Source organism: Phacochoerus africanus, chromosome 2, assembly GCF_016906955.1.
Source record: "Phacochoerus africanus isolate WHEZ1 chromosome 2, ROS_Pafr_v1, whole genome shotgun sequence".
Lineage (NCBI taxonomy): Eukaryota > Metazoa > Chordata > Mammalia > Artiodactyla > Suidae > Phacochoerus > Phacochoerus africanus.
In genome coordinates, this window is record NC_062545.1 from 128,359,782 (window position 1) to 128,383,484 (window position 23,703).

Below are 23,703 nucleotides of genomic sequence, written 5' to 3' on the forward strand. Positions count from 1 at the left end.
TCACTCTCTAAAGCTAACTTATAGAATATTAAGGAGAAAAAACTATCAAACAATCTTTTGTTAAAATAGGGAAGGAGTTCTCACTGTGGCATGGGAGGTTATGAACCTGATTAATATCCATGAGGATGCAGGTTCTACCCCCTGGCCTTGCTCAGTGGGTTAAGGATCTGGCATTGCTGTGACCTGTGGTGTAGGTCGCAGACAGCTTGGATCTGGTGTTGCTGTGGGCTGTGGTGTAGGCCAGCAGCTACAGCTCCAATTCGACCCCTAGCCGGGGGAACTTCCATATGCCACAGGTGCTGCCCTAAAAAGCAGGGGAAAAAAAGTGGGGTGGGGGTGGGGAGACTCTTAAGAGTTGTTTTTGCGGGGGTTTTTTTTTTTTTTTTGCCTTTCTAGGGCCACTCCATGTCTGTGACCTACACCACAGCTCACAGCAACGCCAGATCCTTAACCCACTGAGCAAGGCCAGGGATCAAACCTGCAACCTCATGGTTCCTAGTCGGATTCATTAACCACTGAGCCACAACAGGAACTCCAAGAGTTTTTAAGTATTAATATTTGAAGAGATGTGTAGCAGCTATGTAAGTGTGTGCAGGGAGGGAAAAAAAATACCCATTAAATTTATAAGCACTTTGGGAGTTCCCTCGTGGCTCAGCAGATTAAGGGTTCAGCACTGTCACTGCTGTGGCTCTGGTTACAGCTGCAGTGCAGGTTCCATCCCTGGTCTGGGAGTTTCTGCAAACCACAGGCATGGTCAAAAAAATGTATATGCACCTTCAAATGATTGAGAAGTCACATAAATCTCAGCTCACTCTCAAAATTTCTAGAAACAGAGCTTTCCTCCATGAGTACCACTACTCACCATACCACACATAAACCACGTTACATCATATAAATTATAGAATGACTGCCAGGAAAAATATTAAATTATTTGTCATAGTAATGTTTATTATTTCAAATCTGAGTTCATGTAAGGTCCATTGTCAATTTCTAATATTGTTCAGTAAGTTTTCATTTTAGGAAACAGTGAACAAGACTAAATTTAACATTTTCTATTAAAGATCTTGGTGAATAGATTGTGGAGTAGGAACTCAACTAGCTTTGCCAACAAAAAGGTAGTTTGAACAGGGAATGGTAAGGAAATGAATGATTCTCACAATAGTCTACTTAAATCCTGAACATTTTTCCACTTAGGAACTGGAAAAATGATGGTTCCTTTAGAGAAATGCCAATATGAAAAAGCAAAGGGATACAAAGTGGTTGAGATTAATACAGAGCAACAAGTCTGATAAACACATTTTGCTAAGTAGATGGAGGTGAAACCTTCTGCAATGAATAACTGAGTAAAAAGTCTATTTCTTGTTCATACCTCAGATTATACCAGTAAAGAACTCTATGTGTTAGGAGAACCAGTTCCTTACTTTCCCCCATACTCATATTTAACTCTGCCCCTGTTGGGAAACTCACTCCTCAAGCTTTCTTGCAATTTATTTCATGCTTTACCAAGAAATTTCTTTAGTGGACCTCTATCCTAGAAATGGAGTTAGGTATACTCAAGGCTCTTTACTTTTTTTTTTTTTTTTTGGCCGAAGTATTTCAATAAATTTTATTTTTTTAATTTTTTATGATTTTTATTTTTTCCACTATAGTTGATTTACAGTGTTCTGTCAATTTGTAGTACAGCAAAGTGACCTGGACACACACACACACACACACACACACACACACACACACACATTCTTTTTCATATTATCCTCCATTATGTTCCATCACAAGTGACTAGATATAATTCCCTGTGCTATACAGCAGGACCTCATTGCTTATCTGCTCCAAATGTAATAGTTTGCATCTACTAAACCCAAACCCCAAGTCCATCCCACTCCCCCCCACCCCCTTAGCAACCACAAGTCTGTTTTCCAAGTCCGTGAGCTTCTTTTCTGTGGAAAGTTTCATTTGTGCCATATAGTAGATTCCAGACGCAAGTGACATCATATGGTATTTGTCTTTCTCTTTCTGACTTACTTCACTTAGTATGAGAGTCTCTAGTTCCATCCATGTTGCTGCAAATGGCATTGTTTTGTTCTTTTTATGGCTGAGTAGTATTCCGTTGTGTATATATACCACATCTTCTTAATCCATTCATCTGTCGATGGACATTTAGGTTGCTTCCATTACTTGGCAATTGTGAATAGTGCTGCAATGAACATACAGGTGCATGTGTTTTTTTTTCAAGGAAAGTTTTGTCTGGATATATGCCCAAGAGTGGGATTGCTGGGCCATATGGTAGTTCTGTATTTAGTTTTCTGAGGTACCTCCATACTGTTTTCCATCATGGTTTTACCAATTTATATTCCCTACCAACAGTGTAAGAGGGTTCCCCTTTTTCCACACCCTCTCCAGCATTTGTTATTCATGGATTTACTAATGATGGCCATTTTGACCATTGTGAGGTGGTACCTCATAGTAGTTTTGATTTGCATTCTCTAATAATCTGTGATGTTGAGCATTTTTTTTCACGCGCTTGGTGGCCATCTGTATATCTTTGGAGAAATGTCTATTCCGGGCCTTTTGCCCATTTTTCAGTTGGATTGTTGATTTTTTTTGCTGTTGAGATACATAAGTTGTTTGTGTATTTTAGAGATTAAGCCCTTGTCAGTTGCATTGTTTGAAACTATTTTCTCTCATTCCGTAGGTTGTCCTTTTGGGTTTTTTAATGGTTTCCTTTGCTGTGCAAAAGCTTGTCAGTTTGATTAGGACCCATTAGTTTATTTTTTTTCATTTCTGTTGCCTTGGGAGACCGAACTAAGAAAACATTTGTAAGGTTGATGTCAGAGAATGTTTTGCCTATGTTCTCTTTCTAGGAGTTTGATGGTATCTTGTCTTATGTTTAAGTCTTTAAGCCATTTCGAGTTTATTTTTGTGCATGATATGAGGATGTGTTCTAGTTTCATTGATTTACATGTGGTTGTCCAGTTTTCCCAGCAACACTTACTGAAAAAACTGTCTTTTTCCCATTTTATATCTCACCTCCTTTGTCAAAGATTAATTGACCGTAGGTTTCTGGGTTTATTTCTGGGTTCTCTCTTCTGTTCCATTGGTCTGTATGTCTATTTTGGTACTGGTACCACACTGTCTTAATGACTGTAGCTTTGTAATATTGTCTGAGGTCTGCAAGAGTTATGCCTCCTGCTTGTTTTTGTTCCTCAGGATTGCTTTAGCAATTCTGGCTCTTTTATAGCTCCATATAAATTTTTGGATTGTTTGTTCTAGTTCTGTGAAAAATGTCATGGGTAATTTGATAGAGATTGCATTGAATCTGTAGATTGCTTTGGGTAGCATGGCCATTTTTATGATATTAATTTTTCCAGGAGTTCCTGTGGTAGCTCAGTGGTTAACGAATCTGACTAGGAACCATGAGGTTGCAGGTTCGGTCCCTGCCCTTGCTCAGTGGCTAAGGATCCAGCATTGCCATGAGCTGTGGTATAGGTTGCAGATGCAGCTCAGATCCCACATTGCTGTGGCTCTGGCGTAGGCAGGCAGCAACAGCTCCAATTGGACCCCTAGCCTGGGAACCTGCATATGCCATGGGAGCGGCCCAAGAAATGGCAAAAAGACAAAATAATAATAATAATAATAAATAATAATTTTTCCAACCTGGGAGCATGGACTATCTTTCCATTTCTTTGAATCCTCTTTAATTTACATGATTAATGTTTTATAGTTCTCAGCATAAGAATTTGGTCAGGTTTATTCCTAGGTATTTAATTTGGGGGGTATTTGCGATTTTAAAAGGTATTATATTTTTATATTCCTTTTCTAATATTTGATTATTAGTATACAGAAATGCAACCAATTTCTGAATGTTAATCTTGTATCCTGCTACTTTGCTGAATTAGTTTTCAGTTTGAGTAGTTTTTTTTGTGGAGTCCTTGGGGTTTTCTATATATAGTATCGTGTCATCTGCATACAGTGACAATTTTACCTCTTCTCTTCCAATTTGAATACATTTTATTTCTTTTGTTTCCCTTATTGCTGTGCCTAGGACTTTCAATACTATGTTGAATAAAAGTGGTGAGAGTGGGCATCCTTGTCTTGTTCCAGATTCTAGTGGGGCTTTTTCTCCATTGAGTATTATATTTGTTGTGGTTTTGTCATAAATGACTTTGATTCTGTTAAGGTATATTCCTTCTATACACACTTTGGTAAGAGTTTTTATCATGAATGAAGGTTGGACTTTGTCAAATGCTTTTTCTGCATCTATTGAGAGGATCATGTGGTTTTTGACTTTTGTTAATGTGGTGTATGACATTGATTGATTTGCATATGTTGAACCATTCTCGTGAACCTGGGAAGAATCTCACTTGATCATGTTGTATGATCTTATCACATGTTGTTGGATTCAGTTGGCTAAAACTTTGTTGAGAATTTTTGCATTTAGGAGTTCCCACTGTGGCTCACCGGAAACGAATCTGACTAGTATCCATGAGGACTTAGGTTCGATTCATGGCCTCGCTCAGACGGTTAAGGATCCGGGCTTGCCTTGAGCTGTGGTATAACTCGCAGACCTGGCTCAGATCTGGTGTGGCTGTGGCTGTTGTGTAGGCCAGCAGCTGCGACTCCAATTTGACCCCTTAGCCTGGGAACTTCCATACGTTTCAGATGCAGACCTAAAAAGACAAAAAAAAAAAAAGGAATTTTTGTGTCTATATTCACCAAAGATATTGGCCTATAATTTTCTTTTTTGGTAGCATCTTTGTCTGGTTTTGGTATTAGGGTGATGGTGGCTTCATAGAATGTCTTTGAGAGTGTTCCTTCTTCAACATTTTGGAAAAGTTTAAGAAGGATGGGTATAAGTTCTTCTTTGTATGTTATGTCAAAAAAAAAGGCTCTTTAATTTTGAGGGAAAGCTGCTTGCCCAGGAATCCCAGCACATGCAGAGAGCAGAGAAAGATCCACTGCAAGGGCATTCACACCCACACTGAGAACACCATGCTTGGTCTCAGTGGGAGGCAGGACTGGAGCAGAGGGATTCCCGGGCACCTGCCTGGGCTCAGTGCCTCCCAAGGTAGTTGGGGAGCCCCTGGGGCAACCCACCAACACCTGAAAAACAGGAAACTCCTCAAAACAAGGCTGTGCAATGATAATATTTACATTGGATCTTTTGTTTCCAAGTAGAGTCTTCAGCTAAAATGAGGTTCCTTCCCTCACTCCTCCTTTGGGGTGTCTGTGTTCAGGATGTGCTGGGAGGAGACCAGTGTGAGTGGTGAGTCTGGGAGAAGGGACAGCACATGGGAGACTCAGCCTCTAACTTCCTCCTCATGGAGACCCAGCCTAATCTCAGGATGCAGATATTTTTGTCTGTGTAGTAAAGCAACTATTCCTGCAGAGAGAGGCCTGTGGCTATCCCTGGCTATTTGTCCTGGGAAGAAAGGGCTGTTTGTTCAATTTAGCTTTCATCAGTGAAAAAAAGGGGAGAGGAGTTCCCGTCGTGGCGCAGTGGTTAACGAATCCGACTAGGAACCATGAGGCTGCGGGTTCGGTCCCTGCCCTTGCTCAGTGGGTTAACGATCCGGCGTTGCCGTGAGCTGTGGTGTAGGTTGCAGATGCGGCTCGGATCCCGCGTTGCTGTGGCTCTGGCGTAGGCCGGTGGCTACAGCTCCGATTCAACCCCTGGCCTGGGAACCTCCATATGCCATGGGAGTGGCCCAAGAAATAGCAACAACAACAAAAGACCAAAAATAAATAAATAAATAAATAAGACACTTTAAAAAAAAAAAAGGAGAGAAAAAAAGGAAAAAAAACAAACTGAATTTTCTTTTAATTAATTTAAAAATTTTTTCGAAATTGATAAATTACTAGCTTTGTTTACTGAAGATAAATTCAAATGTATTTTCAAACTTTCAGAAAAAAATTCAGGTGCAATACAAAGATATCTCTCCCAGATTCCTAACTGTTAACATTTTATCTTATCTGCTCCATCTGTGTATGTGTATATGTAATTAGGGTTTTTTTTAATTAATTAATTTTTTTTTTTTTTTTGTCTTTTGCTATTTCTTTGGGCCGCTCCCGCGGCATATGGAGGTTCCCAGGCTAGGGGTTGAATCGGAGCTGTAGCCACTGGCCTACACCAGAGCCACAGCAACGTGGGATCCGAGCCTCGTCTGCAACCTACACCACAGCTCATGGCAACGCCGGATCGTCAACCCACTGAGCAAGAGCAGGGACCGAACCTGCAACCTCATGGTTCCTACTCGGATTCGTTAACCACTGCGCCACGACGGGAACTCCCTAGGTTTTGTTTTGTTTTTTTTTTTAATGTACATATGTAATTAGGTTTTTTCTGAGCCTTTTGAGAACAAGTTGCATCCCTGATGCCCCACCACCCCTAAATACGTCAGTGTATATTTTCTCCAAATTAAAGACTCTTTGCTACTTTACCATTTAACCCCCAAAGTTAGGAAATCAACATTGATACAATGCCACTCTTCAGTTCAGGCTCTCACCAAGACTCTGGCCAACTCACCTTCCACCAATTCCCTCAGCAGTGTCTTCTCCTTCTTTCTGGCAACTATCCCTCCAGATAACACACTGCTGCTGGGGTCACGTCTTCTTCAGTCTTCTCTGGACTGAAACTTTTCTCACTTTTCTCCTGCCTTTCGTGTCCTCAACAGTTTTACCTCTTATGTCTGTGACACTTTTAAGGAATGCAGGCCTTATACTCTGGAGAAACGATCCTTAACCTTAGTTTGATGTTTCCTCATGATCTGGCTGGGATTGTGTTTTCCTGGCAGGAATTCCTGAGAAACGATGCTGGACACTTTGTAGAGTTGGGACAGGGCCTACTTTGTCAATCCATCCCACTGTTACTGAACTTGGGTTCAGCTGCTTACTGCTCAAAAGGCAATAATTCAACAGGCAAAGGTTGACAGAATGGAAAGCTATTTAATCAGAAAAGCCAGCAATCTAGGGACAATCTAGGTGGACTCATGTCCTGGGACCAAACTCCGAAGATTCTGCTCAGCCACGATGGCTTTTAATGGTGAAAAAATGGGGGTAAGTGAAGAATCTCATGAATCATGGAGGATGGGGTACGGCTATCTTGCCCTTTGGATGTTATCTTGCCCGTGTGATCTGCCTGCAGAATTGCTAAAGGGGCTGTGGGGGTAGGGTGCTAGCCAGGCTTAAACTACTTAATTCTTCATTCTTACTTCTTTTATCTAGGTGTTGCGAAAACCGCAAAAAACCGTGGCAACGGAAGGAGACAAACAGCACTCGGAGATACGGAAAAGCAAGGTTTATTCAGCACCGGTGGGGGCTCAGAGGAGTCACCTCCAGAGTCTGAGCACCAAGTCTTTGTTCTCAGTAACTTTTACACACTACAAGGTCTTGATTTTCCCATGTAGGCATCCCGGACCTCCCCCATCCCCAAGCAGACAGTGTTCCTCCCTAAGAAACTGAGCAAGCAAGGTTACAGAAGCGGAACTGATAAGCAATGCTGGGTACCTGATTAGCAGGGCTTCTGGCTTGGAGAGAGAGCACATAGTTGTTACATTATTACAAGAAGGGTGGTATAGTGATGAGCACAGCTGGAAAGGCTTGCAGCTGCCTTCTTAGCCAAGGGGGGGGGGGGTTGTTCTTTAGTTAAAACTCCATTTCATAGGAAAAGAATCAACAGGTTAGACAAGGTGTGGTATGCATTCAGGAGAGCATAAATCAGGAGTTGAACTGCCTAGTAAGCTCATTCCTATCATTAGGTTCTTTCACAAGTACAGGGGGATGGAGATGGGCAAACAAGAAAGGAGAAAAGAGCTGCTTTCGCCACCACCACTGGTAATGCTAACTGCAGTCATCCGGTCATGTTGGCATCTGCAGTTTTCACTTCTGGAAAAGTCACTGTTTACCTCTGTAGCTAATTAGTACTTCATGGAGGTGTGTTGCCAAAGTAGCCATCAAACCTCCAGTTACAGCCTCAGTCAGCCTTCTCTGACAACTTCACTCCAAGGAACCACTACTATGAAAGTTGCCAAATGGTGATTTTCTACTTCCAGCATTCCTGCTATGTTTATTACTTGATATTCTACTATGAAGATGAGCTTTTCCTCCTCTCTATTTTTCATTCTTCATTTATTTATTTATTTAATATGGGCTCACAGATTCCTATCTTATTCATTCATTATCATAAGTCACTCTCATTTTCATGCTTAAATTGATCTAGGTTTGGCCAATGGGAGTTTCACCAAGGGGCTCCTATGATCTTTTGACACATCCTCACCATTCTGTAAATATTTTCTCACTTTTTTGGAACAAGGTATTCCAGGATCATCTGGTATATTCCCCGCCCCAGCCCTAGAACCAGTCATTTCTCCTAGGAGGCCTGGTATTTTAGAGAAGGATGGTATTTGGAACCATGACCTGGAGAGTAGATGTGCTCACTGCTACAAGAAATGTCAGTGCTTCCAGATTTTTTGTCAGTGGACGGAGCTATATAGGCATGGATGTATAGACATATCCATGAATTTATTTATACCAATAGAGCACCTCGATGTTCTTTTGGACTTTGCCTCATTCCATCTTTCCTTCTCTAATGGTGAGAAACCTGGCTCTCTAATCCCAAATATATTTAATTATTTGCTCAATTAACTTTCTCATTTGCTCTGTGTAAACAGCCTCCCAATTGTTCTCCTCTCCTGGCTCTTGAGCACCAGTGCGCACAACACCAATGTGTGCTGCACAGCGCCTGCTTTCCACTTCAGCCTGTATCTTGGGGTCACGTGGGCAGAGGCCAAATCACCTTCACACAGCTCACCCCCAGCCCTGCCCTCTCCTTGTCTGTTTATTGCCAGTGTCTTTAAATTAAAAAGCAGTCACACTGGCTGTTTTCAGTCCTACATGTGAAGCTCAGTTTATACCCCAGATTACACTCTTTAGAAATGGTGATTTTTTTTTAACGATTTTAAAAATTTTTATTTATTTATTTAGCTTTCTAGGGCCACACCCTGTGGCACATGGAGGTTCCCAGGCTAGGGGTCCAATTAGAGCCACAGCTATCAGCCTACACCACAGCCACAGCAACACAGGATCCGAGCCTAGTCTGTGACCTACACCACAGCTCACAGAAACCCCAGATCCATAACCCAATGAGCAAGGCCAGGGATTGAACTCACAACCTCATGGTTCCTAGTCAGATTCGTTTCCACTGCACCATGATGGGAACACCTAGAAACAGTGCTTTTAAGCCTCTTCAGCCACCTCCTGATTGCTGGACAGTCTATTTTACTGATGTATTTGAAACTGCTGACTACTCACCTTCCTGTGGACCTCCACGGCCCTGACATCTGCTGGTTCTCCTGTCTCTCTGACAGCTTCTTCTGTCCCTTCTGCCTGCTCCCTATGTGTGACTTTTCCAAGCAGGATGGTGGTAGGGTACAGAAGCCTGGCAACTCCCTGAAGCCTCACAAGTCCACTGAAATAACTAATAGAGAAGAGAGATAGGGGAAATAATTGGTCACTGAAAACTAAGGTTAGAATCATCTATAAACTAAAAACCTAGAGGGATTTCTTCTAGCAATAATGATGGGTTCAGACGACAAAGAGCCAGTGAGGGCTGAGTGCTACCGTCCTACCTGAGGGACGGTAACTCATCTAAAACTCCCTAGCTGCCTCCACAGCTGTTCCCTGCCTGACTTGGAGAGGCAAAGGCAGTGCTGTCATGGCAGAGAGGAAGTGAGGGAGGCCTCTGCAAGGTCCAGCACCAGGAACACCTCTGGCCTCTGTGACCCTCTGAACGCCACCGCTAGCTTGCAAGCACTAGTTTACTACAGTCTATGAACAATCTGTAAGCAGAAAGCATAGTGCTGCATGTGCAGAGGCCTCAGAGTCCTTTTCCAGGGCATCACGGCTGTGCACAAAGCTCCAGGCTGAGGCTTAGCCTTCTCCTCATAGCCGTGGCCAGTGACCTCCTTCCTCAGTACTCATTCCCTCAGACTGCACGCAGCCTCGCCTCCAGATTCATCCCAGCCCATCTGCTGTTCACCCACGTCTACCCCCTACTCCTCTCTCCCTTGCCGTTCCTGGTTTACCAACTTCCATCTGGCCTTTTGACCAACCCAGTCCTGTCCATAAGGGATGTTACTTCAGTTCAAACAGTTTTTAAAATGTAGGTCTAATTTGTGTTTGCCAGGTGGCGGGGGTGGGGGGAGTGGAATGGACTAGGAATCTGGGGTTAATAGATGCAAACTATTGCCTTTGGAATGGATGAGCAATGAGATCCTGCTGTATAGCACTGGGAACTATATCTAGTCACTTATGGTGGAGAATGATAATGTGAGAAAAAGAATGTATATATGTATGTGTGACTGGGTCACTTTGCTGTACAGTAGAAAACTGACAGAACACCACAGACCAGCTATAATGGAAAAAACAAAAATCATTAAAAAATAAAAATAATAAAAATAAAATGTCTGTCTACCGTGGGAATTTTTCTTTTTCTTTTTTTCTTTTTTTTTAACGACACCCTCAACATGTGGAAGTTCCCAGGCCAGGAAGCAAACCCACACCACAGCAGCAACCCAAACTGCTACTACATTGACAATGCAGGATCCTTAACATGCTGCACCACAAAGGAACTCCTTGGCTGATTTTTAAATTCCCAGCTCCTTTATACTTTTGTCAGGAGGTAGTCCACCAGATTCTTTGTTAAAATCTAGGCTCAAAAGAAAAGTCCTCAGAGGAATATGATTACAGCAAAGTAATTTCAGCAATTTGCTCACTTCATGGTATTTCCCCAAGGGCCCTTCCAAGTCATTACGACATCATTTGGCTAGTACTTTTATAAGAATAGATAGTGCTTTCTGAGGTAAGGAAGTGAACTACAGCCAGGAGCAGAATAAAGAAATTTACAAGTTGATGGAGTTCCCCTCGTGGCGCAGTGGTTAACGAATCCAACTAGGAACAATGAGGTTGCGGGTTTGATCCCTGGCCTTGCTCAGTGGGTTAAGGATCTGGTGTTGCCCTGAGCTGTGATATAGGTTGCAGATGGCTATGGTGTAGGCTGTCAGCTATAAAACAAAACAAAACAAACTTTGCTTCCTGGGAATTAAATTCCACTGCTGGAGTTTTGCATACAATGAAGAAATGTCAGTAAAAAACACCCTCATTCCCTGCCCATGTTCAGGATCAGCTGAAAGACAAAGGAGTTGGTTAGATGGATATTTTTTACACTTGACCTTAGCCAAAAGGCTGAGAAGCGATAGATGGATATTTTTTAAATGAGAGAAAATCTGCCATACTTTTTCAATCCCCCCACCATCTTCTCTTCCTTTTCATTTTCTTTCATCCCAGGATGGAGTCGGGGTGGGAATAAGCTGCGTGAAGGTGATTTGGCCTCAAGATGACCAGTTAAATTTGAGTTTCAGATAAACAGCAAAAAATTTATTAGTATAAATGCATCCCAAATATTCCATGTGACATACTCTGACCAAAAAACAAAAAAAAAAGACTGTTTTTCTAAAATTCAAAAACAACTGGGCACCCTGTATTTTTTATTTGCTAAAGCTGGCAACCACATGGCCAGACTGTGCAAGGGTCTAACATATAGTTCCAAGGAATTTAGACTTTATTCCATAGGTAATAAGGATCTATTGAGGAGTTTAACACAAAGAAGTGATATTGGTAAGGTGGTATTTGAGACCAGCCAAAAGACAACTGTCCAGGTAGAAAATTCTGAAATACAAGAGTAGGATGATGGAAGAGGAAAGAATATGGCAGGCTCTAGTAGCTGGTTAAATACGGGCATGTGATGAACAAGGAGAAAGCCAGTATGACAGGTTTTCAGCCTAAATGGCTGAAAGAATGACGGAGCTACTGATGGAAAGAGACAAGTCTGGAGGAGAATTTGCTTTAGAAAGAAACAAAAATAGTCTCTGAGATGATGCTTGTATATCTAAGTGAACTTTAATACAGGAAACATAAGTTATCTCTTCTTCAGTACCTTCTCCCAGGTACTGCAGAGGAGGGATGTTACTCCTCATCCTCACAGCCACCAGCCAGGCAGGCGTTACTACAGCAATTTTTTTACAAAATCAGTGCCACCACCAGGTGGCAGAGTCAGGACTAAAGTCTGAGCATATACATATACCACTGCCCCACACTGCCTCAGATCAGAGAAACAGAAACAGAACTTCAGAATAGGAGTGCCCATTATGGGACATCGGAAACGAATCCGACTAGCACCCATGAGGACACAGGTTCAATCCCTGGCCTCACTCAGTAGGTTAAGGATCCAGCATTGCCATGAGGTGTGGTGTAGGTTGCAGACACAGCTCGGATCCTGCGTTGCTGTGGCTGTGGTGTAGGCCAGCAGCTGACCCCTAGCCTGGGAACCTCCATATGCCGCTGGGGTGGGCCTAAAAAGCAAAAAAAATTTAAATTTTAAAAATAAAAAAAAGAATGAAATCTAGAGTTCCCGTCATGACCCAGTGGAAATGAGTTGGCCTAGTAACGATCCCTAGCCTTGCTCAGTGGGTTAAGGATCCGGCATTGCTGTGAGCTGTGGTGTAGTTTGCAGATGAGGCTCAGATCCTGCATTGTTGTGACTGTGGCGTAGGCCAGCGGCTACAGCTCTGATTCAACCCCTGGCCTGGTAATCTCTTGTATGCCACTTGTGCAGCCCTAAAAAAAAGGGAGAGACCAAAAAAAAAAAAACAAAAACAAAAACAAAAAGAACAAAATCCTATTATATGCTACAATAGGAATGAACCTTGAAGACATTATCCAAAGTGAAATAAGCCAGTCACAGAAGGTCAAATACTGCATGTCACTTATATGAGGAATCTAAAATAATGCACAGAAACAGAAAGTAGAATGGTGGTTTCCAGGGGCAGAGTCGGGGGTGGGGGGGTGGGGGGGGACTCAAGAGCAGAGTGTTTCAGTTTTGCAAGATGTACATGTTCTAGAGAACTCTTAAACAACCGTGCATAAAGTTAACATTTAAAAAGGTTAAGATGATTTTTAAAAGAAGAAAGAGGTTGTTAAAGAAGTGCCAGATGAAACAAGGATTGGTAAATTTGTATACACTGGATCTAACACTTAGGTTTTATTGATTACTTCAGTGAGAGCATTTAATAAAGGGGTGGTGATGGGCAATTAAATTGTGCTTGACTAGGAAGTGAATGGAAAGTGAGGAAGCAGAAAGAACAGGTGAACTCAGCTTCTTTTTTGTTTGTTTTTTTCACCTAGCCCACAGCACGTGGAAGATCCTGGGCCAGGGATCAAACTCCAGTCACAGTAGGGACCCAGCCTCTGCAGTGACAGTGATGGATCCTTAACCCACTGCACCACAAGAGAACTCCTATACATTTAAAATTTTTAAAAATCATTTTGAAAATAAAAAGTAAAATAAAATGAAGAGGCAGTCAGGGAAAAAAAAAATCAATTGCCTTCCATAAAATTGAATGCCTTTTCTTTATGCTTAGAAGCCATATGTCCTCTGATCCCTCAGCCTTTCCTTTGATATCTCCCAAGTGAAACTCTACTCACAAAAGAACACTAGTAAGGGCAGAAGTATCAAATTCCTGAAGTACACCCTTGATTCACTTTCAGGGATATATGAGTATGTATTTAGCTCTCCTTCAGCTTAGCTAGGAATAGAATTCTAGACCCTTATTTCCCTCCGTCCTTTGAAGAATTTATATTATTGGTCTCCACTACATCTTGGTCTCCAATTACGCTGATGAGAAGTTTATTGTTTAATTGTTGTGTCTTTGTAGTTAATTTGTCTTTTCTTTCTTCCACTGAAAATTTGTGCTATATATTTGAAGATTTGAAGTTTCACCACAATATGTCTACCCATACATTTATTCTGAATTATCCAGCTCAGAAACTAAGGCTTCATGCCTTCCATTATATTGACATTAATCTAAAATTATGAAACCTCTTAGCTACTACATGAATTGTCTTGTGTATTACTTCTCCACTGCTGCCATAATGTTACCACAAAGTTAGTGGCTTAAAATACCGCAAATTGATTTCCTACAATTCTGTAAGTCTCACTGGAGTAAAATCAAGGTGTCCACAGGGGTGTATTCCTTTCTGATGGCTATAGGAGAGAATCTCTTTCCTTTTCCAGCTTCTACAGGCCACCCAAATGCCTTGGTTCATGCCCTCTTCTTTCATCTTCAAAAACCACCAATGTAGGATCTCTCTGACCCTTCCTCTGTTGCTACATCTCTTTGTTCTGACCACTGCCAGGAAAGGACCATTTTTAAGGATTTATGTGATTACATTGAGCTCAATGGGATAATCTAAAATAATCTCCCCATACCAAGGTCCTTAACCTTAATCACATCTGCAAAGTCCTTTGTACCGTATAAAGTAACATAGTCACAGATCCCTGGGATTAGAACAGAGCCATCTTTGGAGGACATTATTCAGTTTATTACTCCTTGGGACCTCAGCTCCTAATACCAACATCTCGACCATTTTTTGGTGGGTGTTTCCAAGTGTCTTAAGTTCTTTTGCTGCATCTACCTGTTTAGAGGCTTGGCTATCACTTCCAATACCAGTGCCCTCTGTGCAAATGTCATTCCTCTAGATGCAGTGGTCATTGATGGTAACCACTTAGACTTCTGACTGTGGTCTTCTGGAGTCGCTGGGGTCCCAAGAGGCAGAGGGGAAAGGGGGAGAAAAAGTAACTTGTTCCCTAGCTTCATGGCTACATCTTCCCCCTGAGTTTTGGAATAGAGTAAATAATCTCAGAGTCTCTTAAAGTTTTTCATGAATATAGAGCTTTTTCTCTTTCTAAAACTAAACCTTTACAAAGAAGCTCAACACTTGATCTTTGGTTTTAGCTGACAGACAAGCCCCATTGTATTCCTGCACTGTTGCTATCTTGTTTCTCTCTTACTCTCCATCCCTGGCACACCTGCCCCCAATGCCTACAAAAACAGTGAAGCTCCTCATTCATATCAGTTCATGCGTGAGGTTTACTAAATTGGCCCTGTTCCCACTGGTTCTCTAAACTGCCAATTTGGAGGTCAGTTAAGACACCCTTCTATAGAATGACTGAATGAATGAAATATTACAGGTTTAAATACAGCTTAGGTGGGGATTCACTCCTGGGTTATTTTCCTACAACCTACACTTCCAAGAGAAAATGACATCAGAGATTATCTCGATCTTTTATTCTGCCTAGAACTAAAGTCTCTTCAAATTTGGCTCTGCTGGACTTCTGTCAAGTTCCTTCCCATATGTCTGTTCCTCAAATATTCTTAGGTCTCACAATTCTTTTAGAATGTAGGTGAATTCCTGCTGGAGTAGGAGCTGTATTTCCCTGCTAAGGCTGTGCAGAGCTCTGACACTGGTTATCAGGCTGGAGGCCAAAAAGGACAATGGAGGAAAACAAGAGTCATCTTGCGATGAACCTATTTTAGGTGAGTTCATAGAGTCTCCAGGCAAGAGGAGGCTGTTTTCCTCAGTTAGGAGGAAATGGACTGCTTCTTCTGGCCAAGAAGATTTATGGCTAATTGGGAGCTCAAGCTTCTGAGGCTCACCCACCCAAACATTTCTTGTTCAGGTCTTAAGATCTCAGGTTTTTTCTATCTGGAAAAGTCTCTGACCTGTCGACATTATGCAGTCTCTTTTGCAGCTCTGCCACTCTGGGTCCTAAACCTAATTTTCAACAGTGCTTCACTTTCTCTGCAAGAGAGTGGAGTCTCCTTTATGGCTGCCAGAGAAGTCCCCTGGCTTTCGTAGTGTTCCTACCTCGGCATTTAGCTGCTTCAAATCATTGTTTTCTTTTTGTAAGGCTTCCACTTCTGTCAAAAGCCAGTGTCTTCCACAATTTGTCATTATCATTTCTTCCATAACAATCAAGTATAGTATCCCCAAGGCCTTATCTTCCACCTGCACTTCATCTCATTTAACTATAGGAGAAAGCTTTAGTAACTGTGATGACATGCTACTGTATAGCACAAATTATTATCCCACTTACTATCAGGAAAACCATTCCTTTTGCCTTCAGATAGGTAGCCTATTCAATCCCCAAATCTCATTTTAAGGATGTGCTCTTAAAGACCACTGCTGATAACTAGTATTTTTTTTTTTAACAGAGAGTCCTAAGGAAACAAAGCTTGAAGCATAAGATTATGTACTAATGCTTTGTTGATGGATGAAACTCCAGGGAAGAAAGAGTGAGAGAAAAAAGGAAGTAAGGCAGGGAAAGAGTGAAAACAAACATAAGAGATGTGTTACCAAGATGGCTATAGCTTCACTGCAGAGAGACCTAGCTGCTTGATCATCCAGGGCATCTCCAGGGAGTATTTATGAAGCTGCTACTTCTCAGAACATCTGTCACACAGGAGAAGGGGTGAGCAATGCTGGCTTCTGTCTGACTGCTATCTCTTATGCCTTTAAGTTTCACCCACCCCCAGATATAACTCCCCTACACTCCTGGATTGTATTATCCAGGTGCACAGGTAGATTCAGGGGAAGCCAGAGCCTCTGCAGTCTGTTCTGGCCAATTTTCAGGTGCTTCAGTTCCTCCTCCAAGTCGGTACTACCTGTGAGGACCCCTCCTTTTGTGGGGGGCCAGATGGCAGCAGGGGCTATGGCTTTCTGACTGTAGGATACCTCACAGAGTTTTTGTGAGGACTCCAGTCAAGTAATACCCAGTGCCTGGTATTTAGGATGCCCTCAGAATGTGGTATTGTGTACACGGATGGATGGTATGAGACAGCGATAAGAAAGAGACTGGATGAATACTACTCAGCTATTTAAAAAAAATGAGATTTTGTCATTTGCAACAAAATAGATGGACACAGAGAGTATCATATTTGGAGAAGTCAGACAGAGAAAGACAAATACTGTATGTTATCACATATGTGGAATCTAAAAGTAAAACAAACTAGTAAATATAAGAAGATGATTATGAGCATTCCCTCCCCCTACCCTGAGGCTCTGAGTACCACCAGACTCAATCATCACTCTGATATAGAGCAGGCACATCTGTGTGATTCAACAATGCCTTGGGCAGTGGTCCATAGCAGCAGGGGACAGCCAAGCAGCCAAATGGATTTGCAACAAATTCACAACAGTGTTGGCCATTAGCCAGGCAGCACACAGCTATGCAATGAAGCTGAATATCTTACCTTTTAAAAAAATATGACTAGTGATAATGCCTTTCATTGTTTAGCCACCTTAAAAAATTTTCTTAAACAGGGACGAGAATGGGCAGGCGGCGGTTGCGGGTCTGCAGGCTGGAGCTGTGGGCTGCTGGCCATGGTTGGTTGGGTTGAGCCGGGCCGGGCTGTGGCGCGGAGCTGGAGGGGGTAGCAGTGAGCTGCAGCAGAGGCTGCAGGATTCGATTTGGCTGATTGGGGAGGCAGGTAAGAGTGAAGCCACGGCCTTTGCTGCTCAGTCCTGTCCCTTTTGCTAGGGTCGGGCCCTATTTCGGCCTTGTGAGGCCGAGTTCCTGCTCTGTACGGCCTTGCCTTCGAACCGGGCGGAGCGCACCTTCCGGAGCGCACCTTCCGGACAGCCTTACGGTGCAGAGTTGAAGGAGGTCAGCCAACCCAACTCACCCATTTCACAGATTTGGAAGCTCAGCTCCAGAGACAGGATTTGACTTGTGCAGTGTCTCTAAGATAGTTCAAGGTAGAGACCAAATCGGTATCCAAGTTATTTTACTTCCATCACCCTTTGACCAGGCCAGCCTTTATGTGAAGTAAAACCTTTTCCTGGTTTTTGTAACTGCAGCTTGCATCTTGCGGTCGGATCTTGTCAAGTGGAGCGTGTTAGTCTGGCAGAGAAGTCTGCGCATGAATAAAAGCTGCTCTCTTTGAAAAAAAAAAAAAATTTTCTTAAACACTCAACTTGTCTCTGAAATCCACTAAGGAAATAAACTGGTATTGTTTTTCATTCTCTAAATCAAAGCCATGTAACTGTAGGGTAATTTGCCCATTTGCAGTGTCACAGATTTGCTTCTGGAACCATGAAATACAGGAGCTCTCAAATGTCAAATACCTGAAGGATACTATTTTCTTTGGGAAATTTGCTACAACATCCTCTGAGTTTGGTTAATCATAAATAAATATCCTTCACTTAATGAATAATTCAAATCTTAGTCTTGTCACTATGGAAAAGAGGGCTCCCTCCTCCATTTTTCTTTTATGAGACTCTCAGTGCCACAGACCTAATGTTTACTTCCCTTGAGGGAACAACAGCTCTTGACAAGTGGAAATATGATTTCAGCAAAGAAATTGCTATTCTATGTGTTAAAAATGGCTTCAATATTCTGTTTTGATTCCTGCTTAAAATACACACAAAGGATTTTTCCAGTCAAGGTAAATCTATGTGATGAATGTTGTAAGCATGAGCCTTGAAAGAGTGAAAAGTGCATTTGGGGCTTTCAAAAAAATAAGTGCATTGGGGCTTTGCTTTTCTGGATTTAAGAGTTGAACATTTAACAAAAAAAAAAAAAAAGGCTGAGTCCTGGGAGCGGCCCTAGAAATGGCAAAAAGACATAAATAAATAATAAACAGAAAAACCTGATAGAAATTATCACCTAACGAAAAATGTAAGCTGTAACATGGGTGGTTTCTAATAAATTTCTGAAATCATGCTTTTCTTGTTGATGACAAATGTTTATCATGAATGTCTGGTACTTGCTTGAAACCCTTTAACGACCTAGTCGCCCCTGTTCCCAGATGTACATCACCTTCATTACCTGAAAACAGATTTGGCTCCCCTCAGTTCTGATCTTTGGTCTTGTACCTTAAAGGTGGCATGGGGCTCCTGCTGGGGTGCTTCAGGCTCCCCTCAGTGACTACCAGCCAGACCTAACCCAGCCCTTTGCTCCATTCTTCTGAAACTACCTTTGGGCCCAGGAGAAGAGTTGGGCAGGCACAGGACATGAAGCCAGGTGCCATCAAGGTTGCAGAGAAATATTTGGTAGAGTTATGCAGAAAGTAATGAACTTCAAGTTGAGAGATACGAAAGAGAAAGAAAGCCAGGGAATCAAGGAGAAAATATTCCTTAAGCATCTCCATGTTCCAAGTGCCTTAAAGTTAAGAAATTTAACCTCCACAGCAACCCTTTAATGGAGCCATTATTATCTTCTTTAGCTAAACTGTGAGAACAGAGGTTCTGAGAGGTTAGGTATCTTTTTCGAAGTCACTTAGGTGTAGATTTCTTAAGGAAAGTCAGTAGACTTCTGTGGTATTGTGTACATGGATGGATGGTATGAGACAGTGGTAAAAAGAGACTGGATGAATACTACTCAGCTATTAAAAAGATGAGATTTTGTCATTTGCAACAAAATAGATGGACACATAGAATATCATACTTGGTGAAGTCAGACAGAGAAACACAAATACTGTATGCTATCACTTATATGTGGAATCTAAAAAGTAAAACAAACTAGTAAATATAAGAAAAAAGAAAAAGACTCACAGATATGGAGAATAAACTAGTGGGGGAGAGGGAAGGGGGAGGGCAAGAGAAGGGTAGGGGATTAAGAGGTACAAACCACTTTGTATAAATGAATAAGCTACAAGGATATATTGTACAGCACAGGGAATACAGCCAATATTTTATATTAACTATAAATGAAGCATGATCTATAATTTTTTTTTTTTTTTTTTTAGGGCCTCACCTGCGGCATAGGGAGTTCCCAGGCTGGTGTCCAATTGGACCTGCAGCTGCTGGCCTATATCACAGCCACAGCAACATAGGATCCAAGCTGCATCTGTGACCTAAACCACAGCTCACGGCAATGCCGGATCCTTAACCCACTGAACAGGGCCAGGGATCAAACCAGTGACCTCATGGATATTAGTCAGGTTTGTTACTGCTGAGCCACAACAGGAACTCCTGATCTATAAAAGTGTTTAATCACTATGTTGTACAACTGAAACTAACATAATATTGAGAATCAACTAATCTCAATCAAAAAGGGGGCGAGGGAGAAAGAGACTGGAAAACTAGATTTCACCCAGAGAGTGAAAAGCCTTATTAAACCATGTCCTTTTCACTATACTAGTCCGGCTTAGGTACCTGCTACCTTTATCACCAAGGGCAAATGTACTTAAACTTTCTGTGCCTGAATTTCCTTGTTTTTAAAATAGAAGGAAGAAAAGAAGTGTAACTCAAGGTTTAGCTGTCTTGATAGTTCAAAAGTTCTCCAGCCAACTGGAAAACCCCCATCCTTTACAATTCCATGGAAATGGTCTTAAACTCCCATCGAAATAAAATGAGGAAAATCAGTATTGTTCCCAATGTTTCTGTGGTTTCTTGGATATCTTACCTCTCTCCTTATAATTTATGGTTCTGTTTTACTTCTGCTGACTGCTCTATCTCTGCTGACAGGAGTGACCATACCACACCTTCTATACTGGACACCACCTGGATTTTTGAATTCAGCAGAATACCATTGGCACTGGATCATATATAGAGCAGACTTTTACTAAAGATTTGAGGACAGGACTTCCCATCGTGGTGCAGTGGAAACGAACCAACTAGGAACCATGAGGTTGCAGGTTCAATCCCTGGCCTTGCTCAGTGGGTTAAGGATCTGGCAATGACATGAGTTGTGGTGTAGGTCACAGATGAGGCTCAGACCCTGCGTTGCTGTGGCTGTGGTGTAAGCCAGCAGCTGTAGCTCCGATCAGACCCCTAGCCTGGGAATCTCCATATGCCACAGGTGTGGCCCTAAGAAGTAAAAAAAGAAAAAAGAAAAAAAAAAGATTTGAGGGCAAAAATTGGTGGGGTTAAATATTAAGAATCCCTGTTCTTAAATGCCCTTTGCCCATTTTTGCCTGAAAAGTCCTCACTAGCTATCTCTTCACAAACTAGACCAGCATCATTTTGATCATTTTTCCTTTCTTTTGCCTTCTCATTTTCCACCTGCTACCCACACCTTCCCTGAATGTATTATACATATGTAGCAATAGTAACTAAAACTGATTAAAAGCTTACTTTGTACCAGGCAGTATAAGTGCTTTACCTATGTTCTTTCATTTAACCAACATTCTCTCTTTGTTTTGACCCCTAAGTGTCCAGGCCAAAAACCATGGAGCTTCATCTTTTTTGTTTCTCAATAAATATTAAATACATTTTTTTTGCTTGCTTGCTTGTTTTGTTTTGATAGGTTTAGTGCTACCTCCTACAGTTTTGGTAACGAAGAAAAACACAGCCTCTGTCTTCATGAAGCTCCATATTCAAAGAGCTGATAGAAGTAACTTGTTAAATAAAGACAATTCTGTCTTTGAGGGAATTGCCAGCTTTTATAACAATCATTTTTCTGCAACAGAAGACAAGACAAATAGAAAAATAAGACAAAAATACAAAAGGTACCACAGAGCAAGACAGATTGGCACACAGGTACCTGAGAAATAATAAGTGTTTTGGAAGCTGATGAGATCACTTGAATTAAACTGATGGGCCTTGAGGCACTGGATTAGAGAAGGAAGGCAAGCAGGAAGGGCTGGGATGGTATGAGACTAGAAATAATGGTTAAGAGGCTTTTTGAGTCGTACAGACCCTGGGCTCAAATCCCAGCTGTCACTTACTCTGTGACTCTAAGGGAGCAAATGAATCTCTATCTTTCCTCCTTTGGAAAAACTGGGATAATAACAGTATCTTTCTTAAGGATTGTTGCATGGAATAAATGGGGGGGGAAATGCAAATTTCATAAAGTAATGCCAGGCGCTTGATAAGTGCCAAGCAAATGTTCCCATATAAAGGAGCAAATGCTATTTAAGTTCCTTACAATGTAACTTCTTATGAAAAGAATATATGTGACACACCTTACCATTTACTATGTAGTTTTTTAAATATATTATTAGCTCAAATTTTCTAGCAACTTATAAATATGATGATCATCACCTTCATTATACAAACATGGAAATTGAGCTTCTGAGATATTAAGAACTTTCAAGTGGCTTGAAAGGGGCTCAGGCCAGGACTGTAAATCCAGATCTTCTGGTTCCTAATCTTTTTATTTCTGTCTTAAAAGTCAATTATTCCTCGAGATGTGATAACCTTTTAAAGGTTTGACAAATATGAGCTGTGCCAAAGACTTTTACCAAAAGTAGGCCAGGCATCTAAAGGAGAGTCAAAAGTGAGTCGAATACAAACTGTCTACCTCAGGCCTTTAAAAATAACTGGCCAAATATAAGTCAGTCTTAATGTCCACTAACAGTGAAAGGGATAGATAACTTAGTACCTCCTTAACACGGAACATCCAAAGCCAATAAAATGTTGTGAGCCACACGGGAAGTCCGCGAAGCCAATAAAATGAATGAGGTAGATCTATATGTACTGATCGAGAAAGACGTCCACACACATAAGCAAAACTGGCAGACCGTGGAATATACACAAAAGAGGCTTTATGGTGCAGCGTTTGAGAGAACAGACCCCATCCATTTAGTGACCCAATTCCCCACTCGCCTTGCCTCATTGCCACAGTCTCCTTTCCACACTGCTGCTCACACATCCCAATACAGCCCCTTTCTACAACCTCCATTTCTCCTGGTCCTCCCGGCCTTTTCTCTTGCCCACTCTTCCTCAAGACCTTCTCTTCTCTCAGCCAGAAGCTCCTCTTACCAGGTTCGGAAAGACGGAGACCAGTTTGTGGAAGTCAAACGCATGCGCCGGGGTGTCTCTCAGAACTCGCGGTGGGCACGTTTGCCCCGCCCCCAGGACGGAGCCCCAGAGCGATTGGTCGTCGCCTTGCACCTCGGTGTTCATCTGCATTTCTCACTCAACCCTGCCTGGGCAGCCCGCTTCCGCCCTGGGCGCTTCCGCGAGTGCATCTTGGCCTCTGTAGGTGGCGTTGTATTTGCCTGGTCATGTTCAGTCCGGGCTTTTCCTGTTCTTTTTCCTGCTTGAGAGACTGTTGTGTTGGGGATGGTATTGTTACTCTTCCTGCTGGTATAGCGCGGCCCTCTGGGTGCGAGGGTTTCTACCAGATTTGTTTGAAGTAGGAAACAGAAAGCCAGCCCTTACCCCTGAAAAGAGATAGGGCGATCCCTCTGTCCCACATCCTTCCTTGCGCGAAGTAAATTTCGTACAAAACTCGGTAAATCGATGGTTGTGAATTCGGCTCCTTATATGGTAATAACAGCAGCTAACCCTTACATTGGGCTTACAATGAGCAGTCACTGTTTTGGTTCTTTTACAATCTCTCAACTTTTAACTCTAACGTAGGTCCCATTATCCCCATTTTATGGATGAGGATGCCAAGGCACAGAGAAATTAAGGAACTTGCCCAAGATCACTCTGGCATAAGTGGGTTCACCCAAATCAGAACCCAAGTAATCGGACCTAATACCCAGTACCACCAACTACTGCATTCTGCTGCCTCTCAGAGAGAAAGCGGGAGAGTAAAACCTAGCATGCAGATCAAGAAGCAGTTTATTGAGACTTCGTTTTCTTTTATGGCAAGCTTGGAAAATAAGGGGGAAAAGATAGGAATGGAGACTGGAGGGAAGACCAAGAGGTTCTGAACTCAGATAATTGTGAAGAGGAAGAAGGTAGCTTAGCTAAGGGAAACTACAAGTAGTTTAAACATTATATATATAATTATATATTAATTATACATATATTATTAATCATATATATAATATATATTATATATACTATACATAAACATTATATATAATGATTATATATATGATTTATTGAGGTGAAATTCACATAACATAAAAT

The 23,703-nt window shown here is 41.9% G+C and overlaps 1 long non-coding RNA gene across 1 annotated transcript; it reads right to left on the reverse strand.

Moving 5' to 3' along the window:
* Positions 1-9,175: 9,175 nt before the first annotated feature.
* LOC125121175 (uncharacterized) lies at positions 9,176-22,756 on the reverse strand. The gene is made up of 3 exons (XR_007133393.1): positions 22,600-22,756; positions 17,577-17,831; positions 9,176-9,472 (listed from the first exon to the last, which is right to left on the reverse strand). It is a non-coding gene; the product is annotated as an uncharacterized LOC125121175 (long non-coding RNA).
* Positions 22,757-23,703: the final 947 nt, after the last annotated feature.